Source organism: Aythya marila (assembly GCF_965140915.1).
Source record: "Aythya marila genome assembly, chromosome: 1".
In the NCBI taxonomy this organism is placed as follows: domain Eukaryota; kingdom Metazoa; phylum Chordata; class Aves; order Anseriformes; family Anatidae; genus Aythya; species Aythya marila.
The window spans coordinates 45705429-45730617 of NC_139042.1; the positions used below are offsets into that span (position 1 = coordinate 45705429).

The 25189-nt window shown below is 37.7% G+C and overlaps 1 long non-coding RNA gene across 1 annotated transcript; it reads left to right on the top strand.

Annotated features, from left to right (window-relative positions):
* Positions 1-1520: 1520 nt before the first annotated feature.
* On the top strand, positions 1521-7732 carry LOC309880215. Its single transcript, XR_014317922.1, has 5 exons — positions 1521-1627; positions 3285-3392; positions 4102-4239; positions 5702-5809; positions 7208-7732. It is a non-coding gene; the product is annotated as an uncharacterized lncRNA (long non-coding RNA).
* Positions 7733-25189: the final 17457 nt, after the last annotated feature.

Consider the following 25189-nt stretch of genomic DNA (forward strand, 5'->3'; position numbering starts at 1 on the left):
TGTTGTACTTTCTCATCACTGTGTGACCTTGATATGTTTTATTATTTTAAATACTTAATTGTGTTATTTAAAACCTCTTATAATTACTCCGTTCTCTAGAGGCATACTTATGGCTTTTGCACAACAGTCCTGAGTAGATCCTGAAGAAATTATTGAGGAAATCCTGTGAAATACTATATTGTAGAAGCACTCTGTGGGTTAGTTATAATAACTACAAGAATGTACATAACGTGTTAGCTTACTGCTTCTTGATGCCTGCAATAGGAAATTGCAGTTCCAAAGGGGCAATACAAGGGGCAGTATTGCAGCCCCTGCCAGAAGTGTGTTGCTCCATAGTCACTACCTGAGCTTTGCTTTCTACCTGAGGCAACGTCTAGCAGTACCAGAGTCCAACTGGGGTGCAGACAGACAGGTCAGCGAACAGAAATGTTAGTCATTACAGTTGTCAGATGACTCTTTGGATTGAATTAACAATTATTCTCCTGTTAGATGCAGTTATAGATTCAGGCAGATGTACTAAAAAGTAATAAAACAAATTACAAGCCACTTCTCATCTTTTTTTTTTTCTTTTTTTTTTTCCTTTTTCTTTTTTTTTTCCTTTTTTTTTTTTTTTTTTTCTAGTATCCACTTTGGGATGTGTGTGATAATTCTTCTCTCTATAAAGTTCTTGTGGGACTTCCCTCCATTCTGTGTGTTTCAAAGGCTTTTCTTTGTTTTGTTGTAAAAGCTTGAGGGGGTGCAAACCAAGCATGGTATTTCAGTGTTGGCAGCTTGCTGTGACGCCACTTCTCATGGAAGTGCCACCTTTTACAGGCAGGAAGCCCCGTGTCCATTTGAAGAACGTCTGCAGGGGAAAACAGATATTTTTAGAGGCACCCTCCAGCAATGAGCATTTTTTTGCCAGCTTATCTCTATGTTTAAACAATAATCGACCTCTTCCGCTCTCAGTTGGTGATTCACAGTAATTTTGTCTTATACAGGCTCTAGATTAGATGAAGGCAGCTGCATACATTTGATCAGATTCTCACATTAGCTGTGTTTTGACAGTTTGGCACTGTCCTGTTTTAGCACTGTCCTTTGTGCTCACAAATATTCTGGCACAAGGATTTCCTAAACTACATGGGCAAGGCTGACCAGCATGGGAACCCTGCTACTGCAGGGAGTGAATAAGTGCTGTGCCTACAAGGTTCAGACTGTTTTGTTTCCCATTTAGGTCACTGCACTGGAAACGTGATATGTCCAGTTAATCTTCAACGGGCGATTTCAGACGTTATAGATCCACTTATACCTTGTGATGAATTACTTCAGTGTTTGGCAAATATTAAATAACATTTTTTGTTGACATGGAAGTGTGACCTGCAGGCTGCAGCTGGTCCCAGTGTTCAGTACTGTTTGTGTCCTGCCGTCTGGCTCTTCCTCCCTCTGTTCTCTCACTATTGAAACACAGCTGGTTTACGTCCATCACAATCAATAGAAGGCCATTTCCGAGCTGGTAATTGCTGAGAGGATCCGGTGCTGATGGCTTCTGGAGCTGCCAATCCAGGGAGCAGCTTTTGGCTCTCGCTGCATACAGTATGTCTGCAGTTTGACCATTTATCTCACTTTACATACTTGAACTGAAAGAAAGGTTTGTGCAAGCACTTGCTGCTCATTCCCTGGCATGCCTTTCTCCCCCTCCTTCCCTCCCTCCCTTCCTCTCTTGCGTGTTATCAGCTATTGCAACAGTACTAAATTGTGTCATATAAGGTGAGTGATGTTGTCTAGTTCCAATGTAATGCTAATAGGGAATAGACTCACAGTATAAAATATAACTGAAATAATCACTGGTTCATGATTATGGGAAAGGGTATACAGTTGTACTGGCTACATTCTAATTGATTGCTATAGATTCTAGCTGTCAAGATTTGGTGGTTAAATGCAGCTACAGAAAATGAATTTAGGCATTTTCATAGGCATTTCTAAACTCAAAAGCTTCTGTGTTAAGGAAATATGGGAGGTGGAGAAACAATGAAATCAGGCTTCTTCTGTAGATTTTTGAATTGTTTCATTTAAGATATCACAGGAAAAAATTTTCAGAGGGAGCCAGTCTGCAAATTGTGCTTATGCTAAGACAGATTCCCCAAAGCTACTCCATTTCTTGTCTTGCTTAATTCTGTATGCACCAAAATTCACTAAGCCTCTAAGCCAACTACCTAGTTGAAACCTCTCTGATGTAGCTTGATTTTATTCACCTGTAAATGCTCAGATTGCTGTTGCTAGGAAATGGGTGCCTGTCTGTCATCCAAAGCAGTTTGTGATTCAAGCTGAGGAAGACAGGAGCTCAAATGCTGCCCAAATCCCTCAGGGAAGAAAAAAAAAAAAAAAAAAAAAAAGCCACCTGAAAAATGAGATTTCATCAAATCACTGATTAGTTTCCTTTGACAAAATTACTCTGCCCATGTGTTGCTGATTAGCTTGGTGTCTAGCATGCTGACAGAAGGACGATGCTGGGTGGTTAGCACAGTGACAGAAAACTGACAACAGAAGATAAATGCTATTTAGCATCTTTCATTCATCCAAAGAGCATGTGGTGCCCTTAGAGATCCTACTGGAGACTAGCTAGAACCAGCTAACTGCAAAGTGATTATATTATATTAGATTATTAGTAGATAAACAAGAACTGTCATGGGAGCAGGGACCAGAATAGTAGGTGCCCACTCTTTTCCCTTCCACTCCCCAATATTTTCCAAGATATTCAGACATTCTATGGAAGAAAACTCTGAAATAAAAATTTTACTCCCTTCCCTTCCCTTCCCTTCCCTTCCCTTCCCTTCCCTTCCCTTCCCTTCCCTTCCCTTCCCTTCCCTTCCCTTCCCTTCCCTTCCCTTCCCTTCCCTTCCCTTCCCTTCCCTTCCCTTCCCTTCCCTTCCCTTCCCTTCCCTTCCCTTCCCTTCCCTTCCCTTCCCTTCCCTTCCCTTCCCTTCCCTTCCCTTCCCTTCCCTTCCCCACACAGAGGCCACATGTGCCTGCCTGTCCCCATGAGTCAAGACTGATGTGGCCTGATTAACCTCTCTGAGATAGCTCCCCCTGCATTCTTCTCATTCTCAGTCCTGTTCATTACCGCTGTTTAATCTGTTTTAACTTTAACCAGATGCTACTCTCCATCACAACTTTCACGGTCCTGTTCTCTCTTTTGCTAATTGGTGCATACATTTGTACAGGAGGAATGCTATCTTCCTGCTCTGGCAACTTCTTTGTTTAGCTCACCTGTTGGTCAAGACTATTCATATCCATTTGCTTCTCAGGCTCTATAGAGACTACATATAAGTCCAAAGTGAGGTGACAAAGTTATCATAACGTGGCCTGTTTGCTTCAAGTCAGATATTGAGGAAGTTCTGATATGCAGCCACCAGGTAAGTGGAAGTAAACATCCTCCCTGTTCTATAAAATATAGAAAGTTCACAATAATTTCTCATTTATTATCTCATGCCTTCAACAAGGTGTCACCAGACCGCAAGAATGGTAGTGAACTTACCCCAGCCTACTTTTTCTCCTTGTCATTTTTGTCATTAGTCTATTATATCAGCTCTGTACTAGGTGTAGGATGGATCATGCTTGATGGAGAAAGACACCCTTAAGGAACTACTAATATTTAATGTTTAAACTACTTAGTTTAAAGAACTATTATTCTGATCTGCAGAATCCTTAGTCTACGTACAACAGGCTTCTCTGTCTGGCTGTGTTCTTGTATGCATATAGTGTGGCACAGCATTTGGAGGAAGGAAGAAAAAGAGTGATAGTCTGTTCCTTTTTACAGCCCATGCTTGGGTGCACGCAACTCAGAGTTGCAAGGAAAAGCCCTGGAAGGAAAGAGCTCAGCTCAACACTGCAGCTGCTCTGGCTGTAGAAATCCATTCCTGGTTTAGCTGCTTGCATATGCACAAAAAATAATAAATAAATTTTGGAACGACTTTCTGGCTCAGAACTGTTTAGTTTCTGAAACGAGTCTCAGCAATATGGAAGGATATTTGTGATTAATTTGACAACTGGCAGAAATACTCTTGTGATACAATCTGTTTCTAATTATTATTCAATTATATGCACTTATTATCTTTCCTAAAGTGTATTATTTGATGCTCGCCTGAACATGAGCTGGCAGTGTGCCCAGGTGGCCAAGAAGACCAACGGCATCCTGGCTTGTATCAGGAATAGTGTGGCCAGCAGGACCGGGGAGGTGATCATCCCCTATACTCTGCTCTGGTGAGGCTGCACCTCGAGTGCTGTGTTCAGCTTTGGGCCCCTCACTACCAGAAAGACATCAAGGCCCTGGATCATGTCCAGGGAAGGGCTATGAAGGTGGTGAAGGGTGTGGAACACAAGTCCTGTGAAGAGCGACTGAGGGAATTGGGGTTGTTTAGTCTGGAGAAGAGGAGGCTCATATTATATATAATAAGGAGACCTTATTGTTTTCTGTAGCTACCTGAAAGGAAGTTGTAGGGAAGTGAGGGTCAGCCTCTTCTCACAGGTGATAGGACTAGAGGGAATGGCCTCAAGTTGCACCAGGGGAGGTTTAGGTTGGAAATTAGGAGGCATTTCTTCTCAGAAAGAGCAATCAGACATTGGAACAGGTTGTCCAGGGGGGTGGTAGAGTCACCATCCCTGGGGGTGTTCAAGGAAAGCTTGGACATGGTGCTTAGGGAATTGGTTTAGAAGGTGACATTGGTGGTGGGGTGATGGTTGGAGCAGACAATCTTGAAGGTCTTTTCCAACCTTAATGATTCTATGATTAAAGGGAAAGTCTTCTGAATGGCAGGACAAAATATGTGCAAAGAACTGCCTTGCCGACTTGTTATCAATATCCATCAGCTTTTTATGGCTGCAGATAATTACAAATCAAACATAGCAGAAAAATCAGGCCACAGGAGAGTATCAACAATAGCTAAACTGGTAGGCAACACAGCTCATAGGTAACTGACAAATACTTATTTTTAAAAAAATAACAAAAACATGCTTTACTCTTGTTTTCAATAGGACAGAGGAGACTGGAAGTCCAGAACTTTCAGTATGATCTGGGACAGAATTGTTCCTACAATTTTGTAATTTTTTTTTTTTTTAATAGAAATTTTCTGTTTTCCTGAGTAGAGAAGATATCATAAAGAAAACTTGCAGGGTTCATGGTCACTTTCAGTGAAGTAATTTCTGTATTTTAATGTAGTAATCAAAAGTTTCTGTCAAAAGATTTTTTTTAAATGATGAGGGGAATGTTTTTCCATAATAGGTAAATTGCAAGAGTAACATATACCCATAAACATGCAAGCTTTAATAGTTCCAGGTATCATGGGAATACTTTTCTTTTGATATGCAGATAGAATTACTTTTTCCCCTATTGTTTAAAGCTGAAATTAAGAATTGTGGAGTATTGATTTCTTACTGTCTAGGACTTACCTGATGCAATAGAAAAGTTTGCCTTCATTTGCAAGATGTGAAGAACATTAACTGAATATAAATTTTGACAAAGTATCCATGAGTTCATTCATAAGGAAAGTGAGTAAACAGATCAAAAGAGAGACAAAGCCATTCACAGTTTAAATACTCCTGAACTGCAGTGCAGTTCCATATGATTTTCTTTTGCCAAGACTGTCTCTAAGACAATCATTTGGTATGTGTTCTTATTCTAAACCCAAATTATTCACAAATAAGAATATGATGCTTTTGTCTGCAGGCTTAAAGAAGAAACCTCTGCAATGACAGCACATTGAAAAAAACTGCAATAATGAAAAAAGAACTGTAGAAATTGGTCTTTCTTTCTGTTTGCACCAAATAACAGCAGGTATGCTAGTCCATGTGATCTCCTTATGAGAAGAAAAAAAAAAAAAAAGCTTATTCAGAAATTGTGCATTTCTTTTTTATTTCTCAGGGTAAAGAGTGGAACTCTATATCAAACACCAGCTGTCCATCACATTACAGCATTGAGGCATTGAGGCCTAAACACAAATATTTGAATGTTGCATGAACACTGGATGTGAATATGACTATAGTTTCTTTGACCTTAATGAATGAATGAATGAATGAATGAATGAATATACGAGATGAACCAGTGAGTAGACTAAGCAGGGCTGATTCACAGGAAAATACTCAAAATGATAAATGACATCTTCAAAACTGACTCTGACCGCTAATTCTGTAGCAGATAAAGAGGACAAAAGAGAAATAGTTACAGATGAATGCATGATTCAGGTTTGTCAAATTCAATTGACAATCACAACATGCCTTGGCAATGATTTAAATAGAGACTTTTTATCTTAAGGAAATAATGTATTCACTGTACTCTTTGGACATCATTGATTTATTTATTTTTAAATCCGTACTCCTTGCAATTCTTGTTCTGCATCTAAGACTGTAAAAGAATTAAAATATTATGTTACTTCAGAGATACAAACCTTTGTATCAGAGAGGATATAACTAATAATGACATAATATATGATTACATAGGCTCATAGGGCAGCTTGGCTATATTTATTTCCCAAATTCTTTGGCACTTCTGAGACTGTCTTTTGCATTTGTTACACAGTATAGTGAAAAGTATGTGGCAGAAAGAGGGATACACTGAGATGTAAAGATAAAAAAGTGGAGATAACATCAAAGGGAAAATAAGGGTGAATTGGGGAAGATCAAAAAATTAGCTGTTCAGGACAGCACCGAAGGTTCTTTCTCCCTATTTTCCTCTTTCCATACATATGTGTGTGTGTGTGTGTGTGTGTGTGTGTATGCGTATGCATATGCATATGTATACATGTATGTATGAATACATATGTGACATTGGTCTGTCTCTCACAGTTGATTGCCACTGTTTCAGATGTTCTTGTATCAGGGGTGAAGAAGAAGAAGACTAAGGTCATCCAGGAATCTTTCAGTCCCCCTCTCTCATCCCCTGACATATCGTCCAGTCCTTGGTGACTATGTCATCCTACAGCTTCCCTCTCTCCCTAAGAAATGCTATGGTATAGGTCAGCTACCTGCCACTGATTTTCACACCATGTCTCATGACAAGATTTTGGGGCAAATCCTATCATCTGATACAGTGAGGGTGGCTACATCTGGGTTACTTGACCAGACACAGATGGTGGTCTAGTCCTCCGGTTGCCATCACCCCATCATCTTGTTCAGAAGTTAAATGTGCAGTATATGAGTTTCTTGGAGAGTTATCAAGTTTTTTTTTTTTTGACAGAGACTTCTCAGGGAAGGTTGGATGACCATATGTGGGGAAGAAAATTGGATTACTTTCTCTTCAACTTCCATATTTTAGAGTCAGGAAATATGCCTGCTCTTCTAAAACAAACAAGACCAAATTATAACATTCTTGGTCAAGTTTCAAAAGTTTCTGTAAACAGGCTTTAGGATATTTTGTTTCACTCATTCATGCATTTGCAGTAATGCACCAAGTACAAAGTGGTTACTTCTCTTGTACTGTATTTATATAAGAAACTGAACTGTTGCTGAAGGTGCTTTCTTAGACTGTATTTAGAATGGTTTGTCTCATACACATTGGTTCTAGCATTAATTATCATTAATGGTTTTGCAAGCCTCCTTATTAGGCTCCAATGTCAACAATAGTGTTTGCTTGCTTAAATATAAAATAGTCTCTATACTATTTTATAATATATAAAATAGTCTCTAGGAAGTGCCTTTGGTTTGCAAAATTCTTTAAAATCAAACCAATGAATAAATTCTGATTCTCTGATTGCTGTTTTGATCCGGTACTCTTGCACTGCACTGATTTTGATATACTATCTGAAAATAAATTAAAATAAGAAAGGTAAACCCATGGTTCAAATGCTTGTTTCTATTTAATAAGTTAGTTTAAAAAATTCAGAACTGAGCCTCTAGAATTACCTGTTTAACATATTTACTGTTCACATGAGCATGCATTTTGATCTATTTCATACTAAGCAGTGAAATTCCAGACTCTTCTCTTTGCCTTTCTTTCAGTTTGGTTAGAAGGTACAAAACCTACTTTTATGATCAAAAGTTTAATATTTAAAATCTTTACATTAAAACTATATTACAGATGGTAGTGATTTTTTTTTTTTTAGCTCAACTTCCATTTTTTTCCCTATTCTTCTCTTTCCTTTTGTCTCAGAAAATTAGCCTCACAAATGTGAGTTTCAAAAACATATTTTAGTAATTCTTACAGTCAGACAATTTTGCTGGAAAAAGAACATAATATGCACAAACTAAACATTTCATTTTTATGCCCTGAAACATAGCATCTCACCTGCCTGTCTAAAATAAATCATTAACACCATGAGTTCATAAATAACACAAATAACATCCTTTTTGAGAACATTTTTGACGTAGTCCAGTCAGGCTGAATTTTAAACATTCCTATACCTCTAAAAATATACATGCTCATGGTTTCTCCTGTTACAGATTGGTTATTACACTTGATACTAAAGTCTATACACTAGCGGTTCCAACATGGATTTTTTTAACACATTTGTTTATCTTTGTCTCAGATTTAGACACAATAACACTGGTTAATAACTGCCTAGTTGTACTCACTGTCTGAAATACATAAAACATTTTCTGTTCTGTGCTATGATAACTCAAAAAATAAATAGTAGCAACATTGATGGTAATGGAGTCAGACTGTGTAATTCAGTGAACTCTTTGTGAATATGCTTCTTTTCATTTTGGAGGCTTAAATCCATTTTCCACCTTGCTATTGTTTCATTCAGCTTTATTGTATACCTATTTCTGCAAAACTTCCTTCAGCATCTTAAGAGAAGTAATTTCCATTATTTAATTTTCCCCTTATTAAAATTTTTAAAAGAAAGATCAAACAATATCAGAACCATTTTCTGCTTACAAACAGCATGGATGAAAACAGATAGAGCCTACCTCTCTTCTTAAAAAAGTTTTCAACTTGCTCAATGTAATATCTTCACAGTGAGTCTTAGGTTGGCAAGATAACAGGTATTACCAAGTAATTTTGGTATTTCTGTTTTTCTTCTAAGAGCACTAAAAACTTTCTGATATTCTGGGGAATAAAAATAAAATAAAATAAAATAAAATAAAATAAAATAAAATAAAATAAAATAAAATAAAATAAAATAAAATAAAATAAAATAAAAGCAAAAAAAAAAAAATCTCATGGGTCTTTGGTCACAGGAAGAAGCTTGGGACCTTTCAAATTCACTTCCCATTAAAAAAAATCAGTGAATATGAAAACTTTAACTGGATATTTAGTCAATGGGATAGAACACATTTAAATAGTTGTGTTGGGTCTGTCTGAGTTGGAGTCACCTTTTCCCTGCAGCAGCCCACACAGTGCTGTGCTCTGCACTCGTAGCTGGAACAGCACTGATATCACTCCAGTGTTGTGTCTATTGCTGCATAGTGCTGGCACAGCATCAGGACTCCTTCCAAGCCCCCAAGAGCCAGCAGGATGGGGGTGAGCAAGTGATGGGGAGGGGACATTGCCGGGCAATGGCAGCTGACCTGAACCAACCAAAGGGATATTCCATAACACCTGATGTCACACTCAGCAATAAAAGGGGGGGCTCTTGTGGGAGAGGGGGCCGTTCCTCCTGAACACATTTGGACTCTGGACACATTCACTGACTAGGTAGGAAGCACAGACCAAAGAGCCAGGTTAACAGGGGAACTCCATCACTCTTATTTGGAAATCCATCTGAAAAACAAGTGAATGAATGGAGTAAAAAGGAGGGCTTATAGACTGAGTTCCTTGTGAGCTCTTGATTTCTGAATGTGCATTGGTCAGCAGAGATTTCTGTGGCACACATCTCTTTGTCTTGTATGGCTTTATCCTCACATAACCCTTGTGGCAGAAAGAAAGGTGGTGGCCACAAACAAATTCTGGTTTCAGATGGTCTGGGCTGGCAGGAGCAATGGTGTAGATGGAACCACGTGTGTCCAGCAGATGATGATACATGCAGTCTTGAGGAATCTAGCAGTTATATGTTCCTTGCAGTCCCTGATTCCTCATTGATCACTCAAGGGTAAAATAAGCCTCTATATCTTATAACAACTGCTGCCAACTCACTGTGTTCCAGTAATCTCAGAAGGTATGTCTCAAAAAGGGCAACTTCCCAGTTTCAGAGTTCAGATACCTGTCATTTTTCATCTGTGCTGTTCATGAGGGGCAGATTGAGGTGTGCATGTTACTCCTGGTACAGGCCTGATTCTGCAAGGGAAACCTGCGCATGTGGTGAAGCCACGTGCATTCCCCTAGTCTGCATGACCAATGCACCAAGACACCTCATGGCAAACATCTGTCTGCTGTTTAGATGTGACTTGATGCACTGTATGCTGTAGCATAGTTTTTCCATCAGTCATAATTTTTTTCTAGTTAGCAGTTGTTGAATTAATTCCAGTTATGTCATGTTTGAGGGCTCAGTTGTCTGTACACGTTGGAGCTGCTGCCTTTATGTACCTTACTAGGCAATTATCTCACTGACATTCATGTCCCTCCTTTCTGGAATATGAAGAAAGTTTGCTTGTAAAATGTGTTCACCCACATTGCTAAGAAAATGACAAGCACCAGACTCCTGATTGTCCACACAGCTAACTGCTATTTCACTTCCTGTCTGATTCTGTGTCATTTCCAAGTTTCACAGAATCAGTGAGTGGTTTAGGTTGCAGGTGAGCTTTTCAAATCTTCTAGTCCACCCACTCTGTTCAAGCAGCATCACCTAGAGCAGGTTACCCAGGACCATGTCCAGTCAGGTTTTGAATATCTCCAAGGATGGGTGTTCCACAACCTTTCTGGGCAACCTAAGCCAGCATTTTACCAGCTTCAAAGAAAAATAAATAATAATTAAAAAAATGTTATTTTGATTTCAGATAGAGTTTCATGTGTTTTAACCTGTGCCTATTGCCTCTCGTGCTGTCACTGTGCACTACTGAGAAGAGTCTGTCTGCCTCTTCTTCATCAATATATCCAAGTGTATTTTTATATGCATTAATGATTCCCACCCAGCCTTCTCTTCTCCAGGCTGATCATCCCCAGATTTATTAGCCTTTCCTCACAGGAGAGGTGCTACAGTCCCTTCATATTCATGGACTTATATTGGGCTCTCTCTAGTATGTCCATATCCATCTTGTGCTGGGTATCCCAGAGCTGGGCACAGTACTGCAGATACAGCCTCACCAGTGCTGAGTGGGGATCACTGTCCTTGACCCAGTGACAACACTCTTTCTAATGCAGCCCAGGAGGCTCTCTGCCTCACTGTCAATTATGTCCACTAGCAACCTGAAATTCTCAGCAAAACTGCTTTCCAACCAGTTAGCCCTCCAACTACTGATGTTTATGGTTATTCCTCTCCAGACATAGGACTTAACATTTCCCTTTATTGAATGACATAAGATGTTTTTTTTGTCCAGTTCTCTCCAGCCTGTCAGGGTCCTCCTGAGTGGCCCAGTGTATCAGCCTCCTATACCTTTTTTATTTTTTATTTTTTTTTGGTGTTAGTGTTGGTGGTAGTTGTGGTTTTAGTTCATTAATTGGTTTGTTCTTTTCATCTGTGAACTCTCTGAAGGTGCAGTCTATCCCAGTGTTGGGTTCAGTACTGGTCCCAATATTGACTCCTGGGGTACATCACTTGTGATCTGTCTCAAACTGGACTTTGTGCCACTGATCACAATCCTCTGACCCAATCTATTCTGCCAGACTTCAGTCCAATTTACTGTACACTTATTTGACCTGTACTTTGTCAGCCTGTCTATGAGAATGTTATGTGAGATGATGTCAAATCCTTACTGAAGTTGAAGTAAAAAATATCGACTGCTAGTTCTACCAAAGTCAATCCTCCTAGGTGGTTTGGGTGATAGTTCACTCCAGAACTTATTTCTGAAGGTGTTACAGATGACACTGTACAATGTCTAGCATCTACTAGCTCTCTACAGAGATCTCATTTTATTCCACCTGTTTTTGCACCCAAAGAAACACCTGCATGCCTTCATATCACATCACAGGTCATGCCCCACATACCTTTGAATTAATTTTGTAAAAAAAAAACACACTTTGTTGACTTTGAAAATGCCCTCAGTCTTTAGACATTGCAGACTGAAATAAACACACAGAATAGTCATCATGATTCAGGGCTGAGGGAATATTACACTTAGTAGATAAGATCAAGGCCAGTTTTCACATGGGGGGGGAGGGGGGTGGCATGATGCTTGCTGAGACACATGTTGAACACCAAGGGTGATACAAAGTCCTTGTCATGTGGCTTAAAAGCCAAGGAATCTCTTTCTGTTTCTGCTCTGTGTGTGTGTGTGTCTAGCAGCAGAGGCATAGCCAATTACTTTCTGCAGGGTTGCCTCTAAGTGTTTTTATTGGAGGTTAGAAAAACATTTACTTTTTTTTTTTTTTGTGTGTGTGTGTGTTTTTGTTGTGATCTGATTAAGATGCGTGCGCTTTCACTGTAAAATCTAGTAATATATATTGTTACATTAACATTTTTAAGGTACTAATTTTCAAATCATACATATGCAACTGAAAAAAAAAAGTCTATGTTCTGAGGAGTATTTTCTGAGCCCTGGCTGCTTCAACTATCTGTGGCCTTCCCAGACAAAGTCAGGAATATTTAACATAACACCATAAGCAAAATTATTCATCTTTTGAGCACTTAGATTTTGGTAGGCCATGCATAAATCACTGATTTTCACTTCTGCTTTTCCTTTTGTCTGAGAACTACACTTATCATGGAGGCACCTATGGACAAGTGAGGTGTCAGGATCCTACACTAAATTTTGTTCCTTTTCAATAATGTTCCATGGTTTGTATCTTATTCCCAATTTTGCATTGTAATGGCCTCTCTCTCATGTTTTCCTCATCTGTACAGCCAAGTAGCCCATGGTCCTGACCTTACTGTGGTCCAATTTCTTTCACCCAGCTGTTAATCTTATTTGACATAATTTCTACAATGTTTATTATGAAACGTTAATTCTGTTTAGCAAAACATCTTTGGCTCATTCTGAAACTGCTCACATTCCTTAGTTGTGGTCGTCAATCATCTTTCCTTGGACAAAAACACTATTTACATACACCTTAGTAGCCTCCTTACCATCAAAATATTTACCCATTTTCATTAAAAAACTTGTTACCAAATACAAACTAGATGGTGATTTACTCTTCCAAAAGAGAGTGTTCAATAAAGACAAACCTGCTGCTGTGTCTCCAACGGTAGAAAACCGATGTCAATGACATCCCTGGGAATAATGCATTTAACTATATAGTATATTTACCTACCATACGAGCTATTGAAGGGTTGTCAGCTTTCAGGCTCAGCTCATCACCAGTGCACTTTGTAGCCTATCAGCAAAGCAAGTGAAATGACAGGAAACCATGCAGTCAGATTCTGGATGGAAACTTTCAGAATCATCAAAATCTGAAACCTAAGTGTGCTTCTTAATTTTGTCAGCCTCATATCATTTCTGAGAAATATTTCACTTTTTTGAATAATCACCTCTCTTCAACCAGAAAAACTCTACTGAAAGCCCAGAAGCTTTATTGGCTGTAATTTCAAAGAGGCTTACACATACATCAAGATACTTTAAGACAAGATTATTTATTTATTTATTTATTTTTCTAGAAACATGGTGTAAAAACCCATTCTGCCTCACAGAGATAGCAAGAGACTGTTGACATGAGATCAAAACAGATGAACTAAAAAGAAGATAAACAATCAGACGGTATTAGTTATCATGTTAAACAGTGGTCCCAGTCTATCGGCTTATCAGTTTTTGACATATTTGAACTTCCTGACTTTTCATTTTTAAGTGATATTTTCACTCATAGTGGTGACCTAAAGTAAAAACTTCACCACCACCACCAAAACAAGAAAAAGATTAAATTAAAAAGGGATGGGAAGTTAATTAAACTACAAATTAAATAATATCTTTAGTTTGGAATTAAGTACTCCAAAAATCTTCTTTAAAACCTTGGGTTATTGTTTTGCCAATAATAATAATAATAATAATAATTTGACTATCTGGTTCTTCTGAAATTATTCTCACTTTCCCATTCTTTCTTTCTTTTTTTCTCTCCCCCTCTTTTTTTTTTTTTTTTTTTTTTTTTTAGAGATGGGGCATTTTTTCTGAAAAAAAAAAAAAAGAAAGAATATTCATTCAGTTCTTTTCTGAGATGACTGTTTTTTTTTCTCTGAATATGTTCCAGTCCAAGCTGAGACCACAACTTTTACTAGGAAAGTACTAGTACATCAAAAGATTATTAAGAAACCTTTTTTATTATTACCGTTATATGAAGCCATAAAGATAGAATTGACAGCTATTGAGACAAAGTAAAATTATCCAGCAATTATGGCCACTCCTTCTGTTACTTATCTGATACTAGATTTTCTTAAGGATGCCTCTCCTTTTGGTTCAATTCATTTTGATAATTCCCTCTTTTGCATATCAAAAGCTTGTATTAATATATCCTGAAAATTTTTAACAAAGGATATATTATTCAATTCCAATTTGAGACATAACTGTGAAAGCTTTTGTTGCTTCTCTTTCCATCCTGAAGAAAGATTTCTGTAACTAAAAGTTTATCTAATTCTTCCACCCACATCAGCTGATCAAACAAGACACTACATTTTTCTTCCAATAGTTTTCTTCCATGTATTTTTTTGGTTATCATTACAGCAAAAAACTACTTTTGAGAGAAGTTTTCTGGATAAAGTTTTTGAGATCCTCTCTCTCTGTCTCTCTTCATCGGTTACAGGGCAATGCATGGCACCCTAATCTCCCAATTTAGGCACTTCATTAATTACTTTGAGAATATTCCATGCAAGATGTCTACTCCCATCTTGATACTCCCTTGCTGTCTCATCATTAATTAACTTTATTCAAGAATGATAAAGTTTTCTATGTCACATAGTCTGTATGTCAATACAGAAAAAAACATGCAGTGCAAGTGTGAACACAGTGTTGAATTAATTTATGTTTTCAGACATCTAGCTACATACTGACTCCTTGTCACCAATGATAGTGGTGCCTCAGCCTCTGAAGGCCTGCAGTCTCACATCATCGTGTTGCAGCTTCCAGGTGCACATTCCATTCAAAAGAGGGTGAAATCAGGGAATGTTATCTAGAATGTACCCTGGGTGATTTGTAATAGTCAGAAAGAATTCACTTTCTAAAATCATATTTTAGACAGATTCTCTTAAGGCATATATAGATAGAGATTTATATATGATCCTCTATCCCCTGAAATTGCATTTCTGACATTGCTGGAAAACTATCTGTGTGATCTTTAGAGATTCTGTGTGGTTCTGTTTTCTTTCCTAATTGTGCCTGGCTGAATGCGAAGTGAAGTCAAAGGCAACTGTAAAAGGAATGGCTGCAGAACTTAACAGGAAAGGTGAGACAATGGTCTCAGATAAGGGCTGCAGGTTCCCAGCTTCAAAGGAGTTCAGATAACAATGGCTAGGCCATCGAGTGATGGGAAGCATTTGCCTGTCTGGCTCCATCTCTTCTGGGATCAAAGACATGGAAAAACCTCAAAGATACTTGGAAAGGGAGGAGACTTGGTTGAATCAAGAGAGTGCCCAGATTGTGTCAGTGAAAAAACACTGGTGGGCTCCCTCCTCCCACTTTAAAGGAGGGAGTAGGCCACATCTTTTGACCCAGAAACTGGTAATAAAACAGGCCTTCCTTTTGATAGGGTGGAGAAAATTTGCTAAATACATGTGGGTAACATAATTTGAAAAATAATTTTCCTTGTATTGCATTCCTTCTGGCAAAACATAAACCAATCAACCAAACAAAAAAAACAAAACAAAACAAAACAGCAACAACAAAAAAAGAACAAGAACAAAACCAAACAAAAATAAAACAAATGCTCTTTCCTTAAATACAAATATTTTCCTTATTACTGTAGAAGATGCCTGGGCTCCAGGAAGAGGACTCTTATAATGGACAAGAACAGTTATATCTGTCTCTAATTCATAGCTAAAAGGATGATAAAAAGTAGGCAGACAAATTTTGGACGCTTCTCTAACAATGGTCTCAACGGAACCTGTCACTTTTGAGAGCGCATTCCTAAATGGTTGGTAGTGTCTTACAAGTATGTCATCCTGTGCACTGTAGTAAGAAAACCATGTAGAGAGAATATTTGCTTTTCCCTCAGGACACTCCTCTGAACACAAACATTGTGGTCATCAGATCCACTTGCTCAGTATGTAGAACATTTAGTGATGTCCCATAAATGTCCGCATGCTATGTGGTGACTGAAAACACCAGATCATGCAAACATATGAGCAAGAGCAAAATCACCCCCACTGGCATGAAGCTATCTGATTCTGTTTAGACCTGTAATATTTATCACAAATATACCTCACAGGAGTTGTAGTTTTCAAGCATTCAGGATTTGATAATGGACTTTTTAGCAGGACTTTTTTTGTTCATGAACAATCATGAGAGATCATCCTTTCTTCTCTAGATCTTGTTTTAGCACTTGTCTCTAAGATATTCCCATAGGAGTTAGTAATATTGGACTAATTCTGTTGTCAGTGGAAACAGGTATCTTGAGAAAATACCCATCATATGTCTATTAGATGTCTGGTTTTGGATGAGATGACTCAACCTCATGATTTATGTGTCTTTACATTGACAAAAGAGAGGCAGTCTTAGAAATCTGCCTTTCAAACTCTTCAGGTAGAGGAGGTGAATATTCCTCAATCTCTCCTCCTGTCTGTAAGAAGCAGGGTAACTATGACTAAAAATAATATAACAATAATAAGTAAACCTTATAGAGAAAAAGTCCTACAGTATATTTGCAAAAGAAGGTCTCATCCTGGAGAAGGTATCATAAATATCATTATTAATGTTCATGGCAGGGTTGAGGAGTGTGAAACTAGGTGCAGAACAGGCTCTTTATTGTTTTTGTTACAGTCTGAAGCCATATGTTTATTTGCCTGTTTTAATTTCCTAGCAAGGTACAAGGGTATGAGCTAAGAAATGGTTTAGTGACCACTGAAGTGGTTGATTTACTGACTGAATTTTCTTGTGTTTTACTTTTCTATGTGTTGATATATGTGCATGTGATATTAGCGATCTGGAAACAATGACAAACAAGAAACTTTAAAACAATTGAGTATTTTTAATGTTAATAGGAAAAAGGCTGAAACCATGTATTCATCCCAAATAATTAAATGGTGGCTACAAAAAAGAAAATCAACTATGGTTATCAGTTAATTTGCTGCCAGTGGATCTTTCTTCCTGAAGATTTTTGAGGACAGAACAAACACCTGTCAGAAGCACTGAGCATTTGCCATGCATGGTCAGCTTCCCTTCAAAAAGCAGAAGATCTTATGCTCCTTCTGCCCCTGTTTTCTAAGGCCACATCTATACTGCTAAGTCTGTCTAGGATAATTTTTTTCTGGCATGATGCTAGCTAGTAAAGAGCAGTGTGTATCCACAGTATTAAACTCCTTTGCCACCCAAAACAAGGTGGCCAACTCCACCCTACTCATAAGAGACACTGACCCTGTGACAACTGCTAAGTTGTGCGCAGAAATTGTTTTGGAGGCTGCTAACTATGTCAGACAGTTTTGGGGAGATGCTTCTAGCACTTGAACAGTGTAAATGGTCAGAATTGTTCAGAAACATTCCCTGACCCAGTTTAATTTGCTAGTATAGATTTAACCTATAATTCTGTGGTCATGTCTACCCACACAATTATCAGAACCATTTTCAAATTGAAAAAATAAATAAAGCTCAGTGTTCTCTCCTCCTGAAAACAGTCTTTTGTTACTTGTACTAACTAACGAAGATTCTCTGCAGCTCTAATATTTAGACTTCTATCATTTTTTCTCAGTAGAGGGCATCCTTAGTACAGTCACTTCAGTAGACTGTATCCATAGAGCAAAGAGTGGGAGCAAACTTCATATTGCCTCCAAAACAGCTCAAACTGAGAAAACACTTGGTACATGTGCATATTTATGAAAAACTCTAGGTCTTGTGGATCAATACAGGTCAGTATTCACTAGAAGAGGTTTTCTCCTCTTCACCATAATAGGCAGAGAAGATGAAGCAGGGCTTGGAAACTAGAAAACATTTGTGAAAGTTTCATGCTTAACTTTTTTTTTTTTTTTTTTTTTTTAGTTTAAAAAAAAAAAAGACAGAATGAACATAGAGTTAAAATCACATATTTAAGTCCTTTTCAGAATGAGGAGGGGAGATTTCTCCATTTACTTTAATTAAAGTTCTCCACAAGCTCTTTTTTCCCCTTAGGTTTAGGAGTTTGGCAGGCTTTATGTTTTTTAAAAAAATCCAGCTTGCTCACTAGGCAAATTTTCCCATGCTTTCAAAGCTTACTGTTTAGGCAATCAAATGTTAATCCGACCACAGTCTAGCTTTTGCTTTCTTCCCAACAGCTTGATATCTGTTGCCATTAATGTTATACCCTCAGATGTAGGGTAGACAGTGATGTCGCTGTCCAGCACATAAGTGGTAACGAACTGCAGCACAAATAATGAGTTGATAACATGCATGTGTTCCTCACTGCCAGAGCATGTGCATGGGTAAGCCAGCTGCAAATGATTTATTCTACGTACTAAAGCTATACTAAATCAAGCCAAACAATATATATTTTTTTCTTTAATAAGAGTGAAGTATTTCCCACGAAGCTGGTAACTTCTATCTATTAGCTTATAATCTATATAACCCAAATGTCTTCCTTTTGTGCCAGTGGTAAGAAAAAAAAAAAAAAAAAGAGAGAGAGAGAGAAAGAGAGGGAGAGAGAGAGAGAAAGCATGCAACTGAAATGAAGAATTCATATTTAAGGAAAGTGAGAGTATAAAAGTGAAAGTCAATGTAGTTAAGAAACCTCAGCCTTTGAAAGGTTTTTTCACTGAGTGTGATTTGCAGAGTTACCATTATAAATAGATTGAAAAGCAGACTGATATGAAACCTTGATTATAGCACTTATATCTACCTGATCTGTATTGTTCACTATCAGTAGATTTTACTGACATATTTAATGTTCATCTAGGATTCAAGGTACATCTGGCAATAGGGAAAAATATAGGAAGTTTAAAAAAATATATTCTTCCATCTTTTTCCGGCATCTTCTTTATAATGGAGATTTGCAATGATACTTATGATAAAAAGTGTAACATTTATTTGTTAGAAGCTAAATTTAAATGACAATACTTTAGCTATGATTGTTTTTGATGATAAACTGGAAACAGCATACAGTGATCACTACCACATGTATTTAGACTTGGGTTGGCTAGACTTGTATTCTCCCAGGGAAACTGGATTTCATTTTTTTTAAATTTATATCTCACTGAGAAATTTCCAACTTAGTTTCCAATCTATTTATTCACAAGAATTCTTAGGGTTTCCACTAACTGTTGCAGATGTTCTTTGCTAGCCTGGGTTCCGCAATCTTGGAACAAACTCTTGGGAGAGAAAAGTCCTATTTTATGGGATCACACTGTTTATTCACACTGAAGTCAAAAGGACTAGCTGTATCATGTTGCAAACAACAGCAAGTTATCTGAACAGATAGATTCCTTTTCATTACATGGATAAATGTACTCATATACATACATGCACACACCGATAGGCACATAGAAACATCCACACATATGCATGAACTGTTTGGGAGTAAATATGAGAAAAGGAATGAGGGAGGGATGAGGTTAGAAAAAGTTAATGGGAGAAAAATAACCCCCTCAGGCTTAACTCTGTTTCTGTCTAAGAGTAATAAAGGGGTTTTGTTTGTTTTGTTTTGTCTTGTTTTTCCCCCAATGAAAACAAATTACTGAGGCCTGATCTTGTTCTCAGAAAAGTTACTGTAAAATCTAGAACTGGAAATTAAGCAAAAAGGGGCACTTGTTGATGTTTTCCCAGACAGAGGAACTTGAAGGTTTAGGGCCTAAAACAGTAGTGTGACATTAATGTCAGAAAGTTTGGACATTTTTTCTATATTTGTAAAAAAGTATCCATGTCTTTTTAGGTCCAGAAGTTAGACGGATACAGTGGTAACAAAGGACCCAGTTTCTCAGAGATTCTTAAGAGCTGCCAGATAAAATTAGGGTTTCATGAAAGGCTGAGAGAGTGCAGACGCTCATAAATAACGATGCTGTCCTCCTTCCTTCAACAGCGCTGCAGTGGGGCTCTTCTGGCAGCAGGCACTATGTTAACGCTTTTAATATGCTTTAAAAATGAGTTTTATTTTTTAATGAAGTAGTCTTGCATGTTTTGAAAGAGATTTTTTCCTAACTGAAAAAACAGAGTAATTTTTGTTGAAACAATATAGCCATCCCTCCTTCCTCCTTAATAATGTGGAATTTCTCCTTGGAAATAAACAATGAACTGCATAAACTGCATAAACTGCATAGCCATGAACCTCCTTGGAGTCATTCTGCCTCCCAGAGGTGCATTGATGGATGTCAATTGCACCCCAGGTTCCACCTTACTTGGTGGTAGGGATGGTTTGTTTATTGTTTTTTATATTTACAGTAAAGGCTACGATGTGCTGCTCCAGCTTTGTTCCAGTGATCAACAGAGAGAAGGAAGAGAAGAAAGGTGGTGCTGTGTCTTCTCTAATCCTTCCTCCCAGCCCAAAAATAGTCCAGTTTTATTTTCTTTTATATACATGTGCAAGTTTTATTGAATTTAAAATAATTACAATAGTGTATTAGTGATAGGCTGCAAAGTATCTACTATTTGGTAGTATTTTGTCTCCCAGAAAACAGGTGTTTGCACTGGCCTAGGCATTGTCACATCAGCCAGTATAAATGAGAGTTAGGGGAGAGTTAGGGGAAAACGCCTTTTCAGGTTTGTTACTTTTACTCCTTATGTGTGAGGAAAAACAACAACAACAACAACGAAACACTCTTCCACTAACCTGTTTTTAAAAACAGATAAAAAAATGCGAGCACAAATCACACACACACCCCAAATAAATAAATAAATAAATAAATACATATATAAATAAATAAATCCACAAGCCCAAAGCCCCAAAGCAAGCACATCATATTTGTCTGAAATCACCCTTCTACTTGAACCAAGAACACCAAATAATTGAAGCAAGAATAGACAGCCTTCCCTTACTCTGGAATGCTGGCATCCACTGTGCACTTTGGTTTTGTTTCAGAAGGAAATCCACCTTCTAGCCATTCAGCCCCAGAAGCTCCTTGGAACAGGTGGTCTCTAAGCTTCAGGGGGAACCAGCAGGCTGAAAGGGAAAGCTCCCAACTGCCTCCTACCATAGCCCAAGAAAATACTTCATTATTTGTGTTTCTTTATTGAAATACAGTCTCTTTTATAGCTGAAGTGATACAGACAGCTGTTCCATGTATTTCAAATGCTCCCTGTTTCTGGGGTAATCATTTTGAGCTGGTAGCTAAACGTCTGAGCAGAGCCCGCTTGACTTCTTAAACAGGGATCAAAACCCAGAGTCTGGAGACTGACGGGAACATTTCTGGTAGTTCTGGTTAATTGTCTTAATTTTTCTTACTTTTCTTTTCTTTATCCCACAGCCAGACTGTCTTCCCACAGGAACTGAGGAAAAATAATAAAACAATTTGTAAAAGTCTGCTTCAAAACTGTATCTTAACATATGATATAATCTCTCCTTGGGCGGGAATTTTGTTTTTCCTCTTGACCAGACTACAGTGCTGCCATTTCAGTGATTCCAGAATTTGCAAGTCACACTGATCTGTGAAGGAGCTTGGGCTCGTGCATCGTCTTATATTGCATTTGCCTTTCCCATTGATTTCCCATCAGCGTGTGTTGTCAATTTCATTAGCAGGTCTAACAGTTCTAATTTAGTTCTGGTTTATACCGGCTTCAATGAAAGCAAGTATAGTAACCCTTCACTTTAGGTGGCACTACAAGAACTAGATTTGTCATACCGCAGAACAGACAAAACAAAAAAACAAAACAAAAACAACAAAAAAAAAAAAAACAAAAACACAACACTTATTTCTGGGAAACAGACTTATTTACAAGTTACATTCTTGTCAGTGCTATATTTTCTTAGTTGTCTATACTTAACAGGCTTAGACAAGAGCTCTAGATAAGGGTTATAAAAGAGGTAAGTAGAAGTAATGGGAAAAAGGGAAAAAATTAAGTGAAGTACTAGAAATTACAGAGAAACTCAACAACTGATGCCTACTGAAATACAAGTTTCAAAAGGATACTGAAAAGGAAAACATTGGCAGCATAGAATGTGGTAAAATTCAGGCCCTTTACTTTTCAAAAAAACAAAAACAAAAACAAAACAGAGAGTGCTATGCACTGTATAGATATATTCTGGCCAGTCCAGGTGCATGTGGAACCAATTTCTTGGAAAAAACAAACAAACAAACAAAAAACCACAACAGAGCTGGCTCTTGACACCTATAAAAATGACAGTTGAGCCCCTCACTTCCTTTTTCACTCAAATTTGTGTTCCTATTATATCTACATCACAATTATGTATATATATATATATAAAAGTATGCTATATACTTATTCATTTAATAATGCAAATTATTTTGTCATGACGAGCAGAACCTGTGACAACACTTTTGAAAGAAAAGACAGGAACACCAAGTGTTCCTAGAGAACACCTGTGTGATGCTAATTAATATATTAGTCCCTAAAAGAAAGCAAGGATTGAGCCATACACTTAAGACATCAGAGAAATGTTGAAAACTGCTGGGCCTTGCCAATCTCTGAAGACACTACGAAAATTATAATTTTGGCTTGTGAGATAGGGGTTATGGGGAAGGCTAAAACATTTAAAGATTGATAAATAAGCATATGTGTTTTAAAAATTTGTCTGAAATAAGTCCAAATTGCAGCCTGTACTGAATTCATAAATCTGCAGTGCAAACTGAAGAAGTGATAAGGGGAAATTATGCTTTTCATTCATTGGCAAACTGGCAGAAGAAAAGATTAATCACTATCATTTTCTTCAGTAATTTCAAGGGGTGTGGAGAAGGCTCTCAGAACAATTCAAATATCTGAATTGCAGATACCAAATGAAAGGAGACAATTGCAGCTGATTTCTGTGAACTATTGCCCAATGGCAAAATATATTTTCTTTCTGAGGAACGCATATTCCAGATATCCGTTGCTGGCATTTTGTCATCTATTTCATCGGATGCGGTGCTTCCTGTTTTGGATCATATACTGAGCACATGTGGTAACTAACTTTTATCAAATCTGACAGCAGACCACTGTTTGATAGACTAGTTTCTAAAAAATGTGTGGAACTTTTTTGATTTAAACACAAGGAAGTTCAAACTCAGTTGGCCATCCTCCAATGGATTTTATGCAAAACAACTCTGGTTGAAGATTATTAATAGCATTCTCTTAACAATATCTCTAAATCAATTTTGAGACATTACAAGTCCATAGCTTGTCTTGCTATAGGGAAATTGTCTGGAAACTTTAATTTTTCAAAGACAAGTAAAGATGACTTTTCCAGATATCATGCAGAGGAAGCCTGATTGTGACATCTCCAGAAATGTTCAGGTCATGGCTGCCAATTTTAAAGCCAAGAAATACTCTATAAAAGAGGGGTGACAAAAACTGTCTTTGGAAACTTTGGGTTCTGTGGCTGGCTGAGATAATATGAATCCTAAAAAGACATAACTTTATTTCTACACATTTTCCAGGCATCAGAAGAAAGCCCAGTTGAATTTACAGTGATTATTCACCTTTCAATTAACTCAATCAATTTCTAAAGCAGAGATGTAATCTTGGGTTGATTTTTTTTTTTTTTTTGTATGGCTTACAGACTTTTAGAAATTATCTAATTCTAAATTAATTTCTACAGAACATTTCTCTATGTCTGTATAGGCTTCATCTCTCTTACGTTCTATGGGATCTTTCCACGTGGATGAGGAAGATCCTTTTACTACCTGAGACAAGTGAAAGCTGCCCATTTTAAAGACATGGGTTAAGGGTATGTCTGTATGGCACAGTTCAGTGCCATGCAGAGATACTGGAAGCAGCCCTAGGTGATCGTGCTGTGTTGTGGGAATTATTACAGCTATACTAAGACAGAACTCCTCCCAGGCTCGTATCATTTGCTATTCAGCTGAGCTTATTAGCGTATGAAAGATTTTACTGATGCAGAGTTTTGTTTGTTTGTTTGTTTGCTTGCTTGCTTTTTAAACTCTTTTGAATAGAAACCTATTTAGATTTTCCTTGGCCTTTTTAGGGTATCACATCCTGTTAGGCAGACTCACCAAAAGTGGCTGGAAGGAAGAAAATGCTTACTTGTGTGAGAGATGACTCATCCAATGTAAGCTAAATTCACTGCATCCCCTATGGAAGGTATAAACAAATGGGAATGCCAAATGCAATTATTTGCTGTTGATCCTGATCTTAGACATTCTTTTCCAAGAAATAAGCATGCTAGCATACAGTGAGGAGGAGGAAAGTGTTTCTAGTGTGGTTGAATAGGTTAGCCACAGGCCTAGTGATCTGATCTAAGGCACTTGGGCTGAAATTTTCAAATGCCTCTGCCTACCCACTTGTGCACTTTAACACACTGAGAACTAGTTCTTCCAAAGTACATATGAATCTAACCCCAGACTATGTCTGAGATTTTAAAATAAAGGTTTAGAGCTTCCTAGAATGCTATGTACCATAATTCACGCCATTTTGTGGTGATTTTTGTTATTCTGAGGGCAGTCTCCACATATCATATGTCATGTGATTTCCAGCAATAACAAACAGTTTATTATTATTATTATTTTATTTTATTTTTTTTTTTTTTGCAAGTGGTCGACTGTTTTATCTGCACCGTGATAACTGCAATTTCAATTTAAAAATACACTCCCTTTGCAAGAGCCAGGAATTTCGTTCACCATATGTGTCTGGATTCCTTTACATTATCCCAACACACATACAGTTGTAAAGCTAGACTTTGACAATGAAATTAGTGTCATGGATAAAAAAATAACAGCTTTAGCCTTTAGGTGCACCTGTTTACAGTGACTAGGCAGACTCAGTCAGGGTGTGTATGTGTGTCAGTCTGCCACTGCAGCTGTTCTGTTACCATAAAAAACCACAGTATTTATAAAGTTTTAAGCCTTTCTGAACTCCATAATTTCGGCTAACAAAAGGAAGTTGTAATGCTATGTCTGGACTGTGATAATAGTTTAGATAAAGATCCAGCATGTGACTCGTAATGATAGCGTTAAGTCTATTCGAAGGAACTATATCA